Genomic DNA, 8962 nt, shown 5'->3' on the forward strand with positions numbered 1-8962 from the left:
AACATTCATTGTGAGTCCTTCAATAACCCAGTTTTTGTCCTTGAGACAGTTTCTGGGCCATAGTGCACAGAGGCGAAATACTTCACTCCACTGCCTTCTTGCTTGCGTGGTTTCTTGGAGAAGTTGGATGTAATTCTTGTCTTTGTTCCTCTACGTGTAAGGTATCCCCCCCACCACGGCTTCTTTCAGGATTTTTTCTTTATCTTCGATTTTCTGTAATTTCAAAGTGACATGCTGAGGTGTGTTTTTTTGTTTGTTTTATTTTGGTTTTTGGGGCATTTTTCCTGCTTAGTGTTCTCTGAACTTCCTGGATCGTTGATTTGGTGTTTAACATGAATTTAGGAAAATACTTACTCCTTGTTTCAAATATTTCTTCTACTTTTTTCTCTCTCTCTTCTTCTTCTGGTATCCCTGTTTCATATGTTATACCTTTTATAGATGTCCCATGGTCCCTGAATATTCTGTTCTGTTTATATAGTCTTTATTCTCTTTGCTTTTTAGGTTTGAGGATTCTATTTATATACACTCTACCTGAGAGATTCTCTCCTCAACTGTGTCCAGTCTACTGGTAAGCTCATCAAAGGCATTCTTCATTTTTATCACAGAGTTTTTGATCTCTAGCCATTTTTTTTGGTTCCTTCTTAGGATTTCCATCTCTCACTTACATTGTCCATCTTTTCTCACACATTGCCTACACTATTCATTAGAGCCCTTAGCATATTAATCATAGTTGCTTTAAAATCCTAGTCTGATAATTCTAACATCCCTTCCATGTCTGTGCCTACTGCTTGCTCTGTCTCTTTAAATGTGTTTTCTGCCGTTGGTATGCCTTATGGCTTTTTCTTGATGGCTGGACATGCTCTACTGGGTCAAAGGAACAGCTGTAAACGGGCCTTCAGTAATGTGACGGTAAGGTGTGCGGGGAGAGAAAGCATTCTATGGTCCTGTGATTGGGTCTCAGTCTTTTGGTGAGTCTATGCCTCTGCACTGTGAACTTCACAAAATTTTCTCAATTTTTTTCTCTCCCCTTAGGTGGGACAGGACTGCTACAGTGGGCTGGAGCTGGGCATTTCGCCCCCCCCCCCACCCCCCCAGTCAGTTAGGGTCTGGTAATACCCCAGCAGATTAGGCTCAGGTTAACTAGTTTCCCCTAAGGGCACGTCTTGTTAAGCAAAGCAGAATGCTCTGGTAGACTTCAAAATGGTTCCTTTTCCCTTACCCCTGACAGAAGCCAGAGGGGATTTTTCTCCAATATTTACTGTGGAAACCTGGTCAAAGTCCAGGGAATAAATCTCACTGAATTATGGAGGCTTCCATAAGACTTGCGCCACCCGGAGATTTTAATTTGGAGACTTGTCCACACTGAGCCTCCGCAATTCATCAATTACTATTCAGATTTTCCTGTCCCAGCTCTCCTTCCTGTGGTGGTTTCTGCTCAAGAGCCTCTGCTCTGATAAGCTGTGGCCCCTCTTTATTCACCTGTCTGACTCTCCAATCTTGGGGGCAAGCGGGTAGTGTCCTTCCCTCTCTTAGGGATCCGAGAAGAGCTGCTGATTTTTCAGTGTGTTCAGCTTTTTACTTGTTGTTAGGATGAAGTGGAGACTTCCACGTTTCTTCCTTGCCCAACCAGAAGCTGGAAGTCCCTTTCTCCCAGTTTTTGTGGTTAGTAATTTTAGGGTCTCTCACAGCCTGTAATCAAGGTGGCAGCTGGGATTACAGTCATTACAAGACTAGAGTGGAGAAGGTTTTACTCCCAAGCTCTCTCATGAGGTTGTTAGCAGGATTTTCAGTTTTTGTGATCTTAAAAATTCACATGGAAATGAAAAATATCTAGAACAGGTGAAACAATTCAGAAAAAGCAAGTGGAGTTAACACTACCTGATTTCAAGACTTATTATAAAGCTAAAGTTATAAAATCACTGTGGTGTTGAAATTAAGGGAAATACATACATCAGTAGAACAGAATGCAGAGTCCAGAAATAGACCCAGTCTTGTGTGGACCACTGATTTTTGAGAAAGGTGTACAGGCCATTTAGGGGAGAAGTGATCATCTTTTCATTACGTGGAAATGGAACAATTGAAATCCATATGCAAAAAATATGAAACTCTAAATTTGATTCAGAAATCACATTAGGAATCTGAAGACATACATTTACAAACGCTTTCATACATTTCATGCTTTACTTTTATGAACCATCTTTAGTTTGACCCTTGTATTAAAGTAACAGCTTTGCCTTTGGGTTCGTGTTCAGGTTTTGGTCAGTCCTAATTCTTAAGTAGGTTCCTCCTACTCTACTTCTGCCCCAGAGGTCTTTTTACCGTTTTTAAAAGTCTAACTCTAGTGAGCACTATATTAATATTTTATCTCTAACTAAATGTGTATCCGTAGCTATCCATTTGTTTTCGCTGTCATATTGAATTTCAATGTATTCCTAGCATAAATAGTGACAAAAAATTGAAGAATTCTATAACTTCGGATAATCTTCTTGTGACGGTCCTCATTATTTATTTTTAAAAATTACAAGAAATAGGGTCTGGTCCAGTGATGCAGCAGATAAGTGCGCACTTTCCACTTCATCAGCCCGGGGTTTGCCGTTTGGGATCTTGGGTGTGGACATGACATGGCTTGGCACGCCATGCTGTGGTAGGCATCCCACATATAAAGTAAAGGAAGATGGGAATGGATGTTAGCTCAGGGCCAGTCTTCCTCAGTGAAAAGAGGAGGATTGGCAGCAGTTAGCTCAGGGCTAATCTTCCTAAAAAAAAAAAAATTTACAAGAAATAAAACTATTGGGACACGATAGGGCATTAGGTAATTTCATGTGAGCTATTCTCTTAATCTAAAGCATTTAACAAAAAATTCCCTCATTGAAAATAAGAACATAATTTTAATTAATTTGTAAGATTAGACATATATTTTTTGGCAATTTTCACGAATCTTGAGTTTTCTGTCTTTTACAATATTATAAAGAAACATCTTTTTGTTAAAAATACATTGGATTTATGAAATACCTGTGGTTTAGATATGATAGCTATCATTTTGCTCTGGAAAAAATTCTAAATAAAAATTTTGGTCTATGGAGCTCTATGCCTTTTATTCTAAAATGTTTTAAAGTTAAATACCAAGTAGATCATTATAACAACAAATGTGCTGGTCCTATTACTTGGATGTGAACATCTGTTTTGACCTTAATGTCATAAACATCCTGAGCTTAGGACCAAATATATTCTTTTAAGATATAAAAAAATAGTTGGCTGTTGAGAGCAAAGAATGGAAAAGGAAAGATAATTTAGTCATTTCAAATGCAAATTCACATGCATGTAATTCTCATTTGCATGCATGCAATTTCAAAATGACTTTATGTGTTTGATGAGGACAGACTAAGAATCATTTGGTATAGAAAAGCATCTGCTACACATACACAGGAATATTATTCAACTTGAAGAAAAATTTACTACATGCATCAAATTGACATTATAGACACTGTAAAACAACAAATAATGAGATATTATCAAAGGAATTGCGTTTCTTTAAGGACGCTTACAATGATAAATGTAGCCATGTAAAAAATATTTCACTCATCTGTTTTTATATAAATTTGCATATATCCCATATATTTTACTTTTTTTGGGTATTCCATGATTTAAAAGTTAGCAGTGGGAAGAAAACCAGGCTTTTATATTGTTATTTACAAAACTGTGTTTTGTATTTTTGATAAGGGTCTTTATTTCTTAGCTTCTCAGTCTCTAACTCTAAACATCTTACTGTCTGCAGCCGGATGCTCTGGAAAATGTTCTATTTCTTAACCAGAAAATTTCAATGTCAACTTGTTCAATCCAAAATACACTGTGACACATTAGGAAAAATAGAAATTAGGCTAAGGAGTTGAACAAGCAAACAGAAAATACAATGATACTTAGGAAAGAGAAGTTATTATTTCTAAGGAGCAGACTTATTACTTAAAAAAATATAGGGGCTGGCCCTGTTGCCAAGTGGTTAAGTTCACGTGCTCTGCTTAGGCAGCCCAGGATTCGCCGGTTCGGATCCTGGGTGCGGACCTACACACCACTTATCAAGCCATGCTGTGACGGCCCCACATAGTAGAACTAGAATGACACACAACTATGATATACAACCCTGTACTGGGGCTTGGGGAGAAAAAAACAAGAAGATTGGCAACAGATGTTAGCTCGGGGCCAATCTTCCTCACCAAAAAAAAAAAATATATATATATATATGGTAAAGTTATTTCCCAAATTATTCAAAATGAGCCTATCATATTTTTATCACACACGGACGAATATGTCTACCTTTAAATTTATTCTTCTGCCCTGGATTACTTTGTAATTTAGCATGGATGATTTGTGCAGACACTATAATAGGCAATCTGTATGTAAACAGTTAAACACTAGGATTATGAAACACAGCTGGAAAAGAAAAATACACATACACACATTGCAAACTGAGTGATAAAAACCCTATTTACCATAAACGTTTATAGAGGGAAGGTATCACTGAGAGCAGCATTGGTTTAAGAAAAAAGTGACAGAAAAACAAAACCATCTTCTAACTAGTTCTCAATTGTAGGAAAATATTGCTCTGTTTCTCTACCTGGAACAACATGGTGAATCAGAATATTAGACTAAGAGTTAGAAATGAGTATTCTATTTTCAACTCTACCCTCTGTTAGATTTGTGGGTTTAGGTGTGGTTCACCACCCAGATTTCTCTTCACAGAAGGACTTGTCATTCCAATTGGGATCTGCACTAGGGTTTGACTCTGCTGCAGAGAATGACCTCACCCAAGGTTGTGCTTTTCCTTTGTGGTCCATATCCATTGATGGATCAACACTGTCAATCCCAGTGTAGGACAATGCTGACGGAACATATTCATTCCAGAGGTTCTCACAAGGTTGGCCGAATTTGTCATACCTGTGTCAGTTTGACCTCTCCCTCTGCCTGGTGCTGCTTCCACCCTCATCCTTCCGGAGGTGTTGATCCTTAATTAATACCCAGCATGATAATCTCTGTCTCAGCTGCTGTTTCCACAGAAACAAACTAGTGACAGTAATTCTCAGGAGTAGTACAAGAAAGAAGGTGACAATATTTGTAACTGTATCCTTTGCCAGTCTCCCAGCTAGTAATGAGGAACACTTCATTGGTGATGAGTGGAACAGAGAGAGCCCCTGACACAAGTTGGTGGTCCACTTGTTAAAAGTCTACAGGTAGTGAATTGGCTGAGTGTAACAGTGAAAAGGAATGTAGTGGCTGGTGCCATTTATCAGACATTTGAGAGGCACCAGGGAAATAGTAAATGTAAAGACGATGGGATAGGATAGGTATTGCTAAGCACCATTGATACCCTGCAAAAATGTAACGAAGAACTGCAGGAGATTAAGAGGTAATTGAAAAGCAAGTGTGAAAGCCAGAGGGTCCTCTTGGCAGGTGTAAAGTGACTCTCATCCTGCAGCTGGAGGGCAGGCAAAGCAGAGGCCAAGCCAAGGACTTAATAGTTCAGGTGGCTGAGGGGCAGAAAAAGTTAAAAACTCAACTAAGTCAGGTTTGCTATGCCAAGGTCAAGCCCATTGTTAGGGAAATATAGGACCCTAACTTGACGCATGCCCCCAAATGTTGAATCCTTAGCTGCCTGAAAGCTCTGAGCCTGCAGAAGTTGCCCAGTCCTCCCCACTGAGAGCTAACATCGCCTTCTTATTGAAAGTCAAGGAAGAGCCTCCTTCCCTGCAAGGAAACTGCCCCAAACAGTCTGGCAGCTCCACAAAGGGTTAAATTTAAAGTCACCATGTGACCCAGCAATTCTAGTCCTTGGTATAATCGCAAGAGACCTGAAAATATATGTCCACACAAAAGCTTGTACACTAATATCATGGCAGCAGTTTTCATAATGGCCAAAAAGTAGAAACAATCCAAATTTCCAACTGATGAAGGGATAAAAAAATGTGCTTTTTCTATCCATTTATAAAACAGAATAGCCATGCAATGGAATAAAAATTAATGAGGTACTGGGGCCAGCTCAATGGCAGAGTGGTTAAGTTTGTGTGCTTGGCTTTAGCAACCTGGATTTCACTGGTTCGGATCCTGGGTGCAGAACTACATACCGCTTATCAAGCCAAGCTGTGGTGGTGTCCCACATACAAAATAGAGGAAGACTGGCATAGATGTTAGCTCAGGGACAATCTTCTCCACCGAAAAAAAAAAATTATATATATATATACTCTGTAAGAAAGATTTGTCCTCTTTTCTCCTTCATTTATTTATTCAATCATATATTTATATAATTATAGACTCATGGATTTTCTTTTAATTTGGGTTATAATCCAATACTATCAGTATTTACTTTTTTGCTCAAATTTTTTCAATTATGGCCACCGTGGGCTTTAGCAGGCTACTCGGAGCTCCTGTGTTTTTTGACATGTACCTTTTTTTTCCAGCACTTCCTTACTTTCTGTTGCTGCAAGAATTCCAGGCTCATTTTGTATTTTCCTTACCTTTTATAGAGAATTAGCCATTTCTCTAAGGAGATCTGGTTTCTTTAATTGAAGAATATTTAGAAACCAAGGACTGGGTGCATGGTGTGCTGTCACTGATTCTTGCCCTCTGAGTGGACGAAGCTGGGAAATGCATGTCTGTATAACAAAACACGTACACTAATTTCTGTAACTATCTATCTATCTATATATTAAAATTAAATTGTTGAGGAGAAGATCCAAGATGGCGCTGTGAGTAGTCCTCTTTCTCTCTCCCCCTTTGAGTATACAATTATTTGGACACTCATCACTTAACAAAGGATATCCAGATAGCATCTCAGGACGTCTGAGAGACCCACGCAACTATACATCGGAAGGCGGACGGACTTCCCTCCGGGAGGAGGTGGAGATAGGTGAAAACTCTCCGACCCCAACCGAACAGCCTAGTACCTGCAAGCGGCTTTCTTCCAACGGATGCCCCCAGAAGATCAACACATACCTAGGGCAGGAGTGAGCACACACCAGAGGAGCAACAGTGGAAACAGGTGACCAGAACCCTACCTAAACCCCCCACAATTACTCCTAAATGCAGAGGGAAACTCTAGAGTTACACACTTGAGCCCCTGGGGAGAGTCTCGCCCCACCATTGGCGGGGAGATCCCGCCTGGTGTCCACGGCGCCTGGAGGGTCCCAGAGAGAATCACAGAGGGTGTGGCAGCCCCCCAGCTGCCACTGCCTGCACAGCCAGGCAAGGGATTGCCAGAGATCTCGGAGAGGACTGGGGCTGGGTGAAGCTCCAGGGGCCGGCTCCGTGGCCTGGGGGGGAAGCTCCAGAGTTCCGCCGGGGCAGCAGACAAAACTCTCTGTCTGCCATTAGCAGAGGGGCCACGCCCAGCAATCACAACTCCGGGAAAGTCCCGGAGACAATCCCAGAGGGCGAGGCGACCCCAAGCTGCCATTGCCTGCCTGGCAGGGCAAGGGATTGCCAGAGATCTCGGAGAGGACTGGGGCTGGGTGAAGCTCCAGAGGCCGGCTCCGTGGCCTGGGGGGGAAGCTCCAGAGTTCCGCCTGGGCAGCAGACAAAACTCTCTGTCTGCCATTAGCGGAGGGGCTACTCCCAGCATCCAGAACACCGGGAGGGTCCCAGAGAGGAGAATATCAGGCAGGGCAGCAGCTGACCAGCTACCACTGAAATCAGGATCTCTGGCTATCCCCCAGTCAGGGCAAAGGGCTCACCGAGTTCCTGGGGAACAGGACTGGGGCTGGGTGGAGTGCCAGCGACCCAGCTCCATAGCCTAGGGGGAAACCCTACAGGCTCACAGCAGCCTCAGCGAAAGCCTCTGCACAGCACTAGTAGAGAGCACCCATCCGGCAGCCACAAGGCTGGAAGACCCCGGGACAAAAGTAGCATAGCTAGGTGAGCTAACCACAGACTGTAGAAGATGCCAATAGCTCTGCTGCGACCCATAGTGGACAAGTGAGATTTTGTGGGTGCCGACAGTGATGGAGTGGCAAATATAAGTGATCCTACCCCTGGCTGCTGGAAAAGCCCATAACACCATTGCAGACCTCAAGGAGGGAGCACATCTAGTGGGCTGCAACAGTAGGCACCAGCAGCCTGAAGCCCCCCTGTGACGGCCCCCACTGCAGAAGAGGGAATCCAAAGGACCACTGTGACTACGAAGAGGGGTCCAGGCCCAGTTAGCAACTGTGGATAGGGTTCCTGGTTGGTGCAGTATAAACAGCTGCTCCCCCACCACACCAGCAGAAACAAGTGGAAGGAGCAACTAATCTCTATCTCTATGAGGAGGCACAAATCTACAACATCAAGCAATATGAAAAAAATACATTAAATCTCCAGAACAGAAGGAAAACAACAAATACACAAACAACAATCCCAAAGAAAATGAAATATATAACATAAATGACGATGACTTCAAAACAGCCATCATTAAAATACTCAAGGAGTTAAGAGAGAATTCAGATAGACAAGTCAACGAGTTCAGGAGCTATGTCACAAAAGAGTTTGATATGATAAAGAAGAACCAAACAGAAATACTGGAAATGAAGAACACAATAGAGGAGATTAAGAAAAATCTAGATGCACTGAACAGTAGGGCCGATAATATGGAGGAAAGAATTAGCAATTTGGAAGATGGGAATATAGAAATGCTGCAGGCAGAGGAGGAGAGAGAAGTAAGACTAAAAAGAAATGAAGAAACTCTCTGAGAATTATCAGACACAATTAGGAGATGCAACGTAACGATTATAGGTATACCAGAGGGAGAAGAGAAGGAGAAAGGGGCAGAAAGCCTATTCAAAGAAATAATGGCTGAGAACTTCCCAAATCTGGTGAGAGAGATGGATCTTCAGGTGACAGAAGCCAATAGATCTCCAAACTTTATCAATGCAAGAAGACCAACCCCACGGCATAAGGTAGTGAAGCTAGCAAAAGTCAACAACAAGGAGAAAATACT

Source organism: Equus caballus, chromosome 10, assembly GCF_041296265.1.
Source record: "Equus caballus isolate H_3958 breed thoroughbred chromosome 10, TB-T2T, whole genome shotgun sequence".
Taxonomy (NCBI): domain Eukaryota; kingdom Metazoa; phylum Chordata; class Mammalia; order Perissodactyla; family Equidae; genus Equus; species Equus caballus.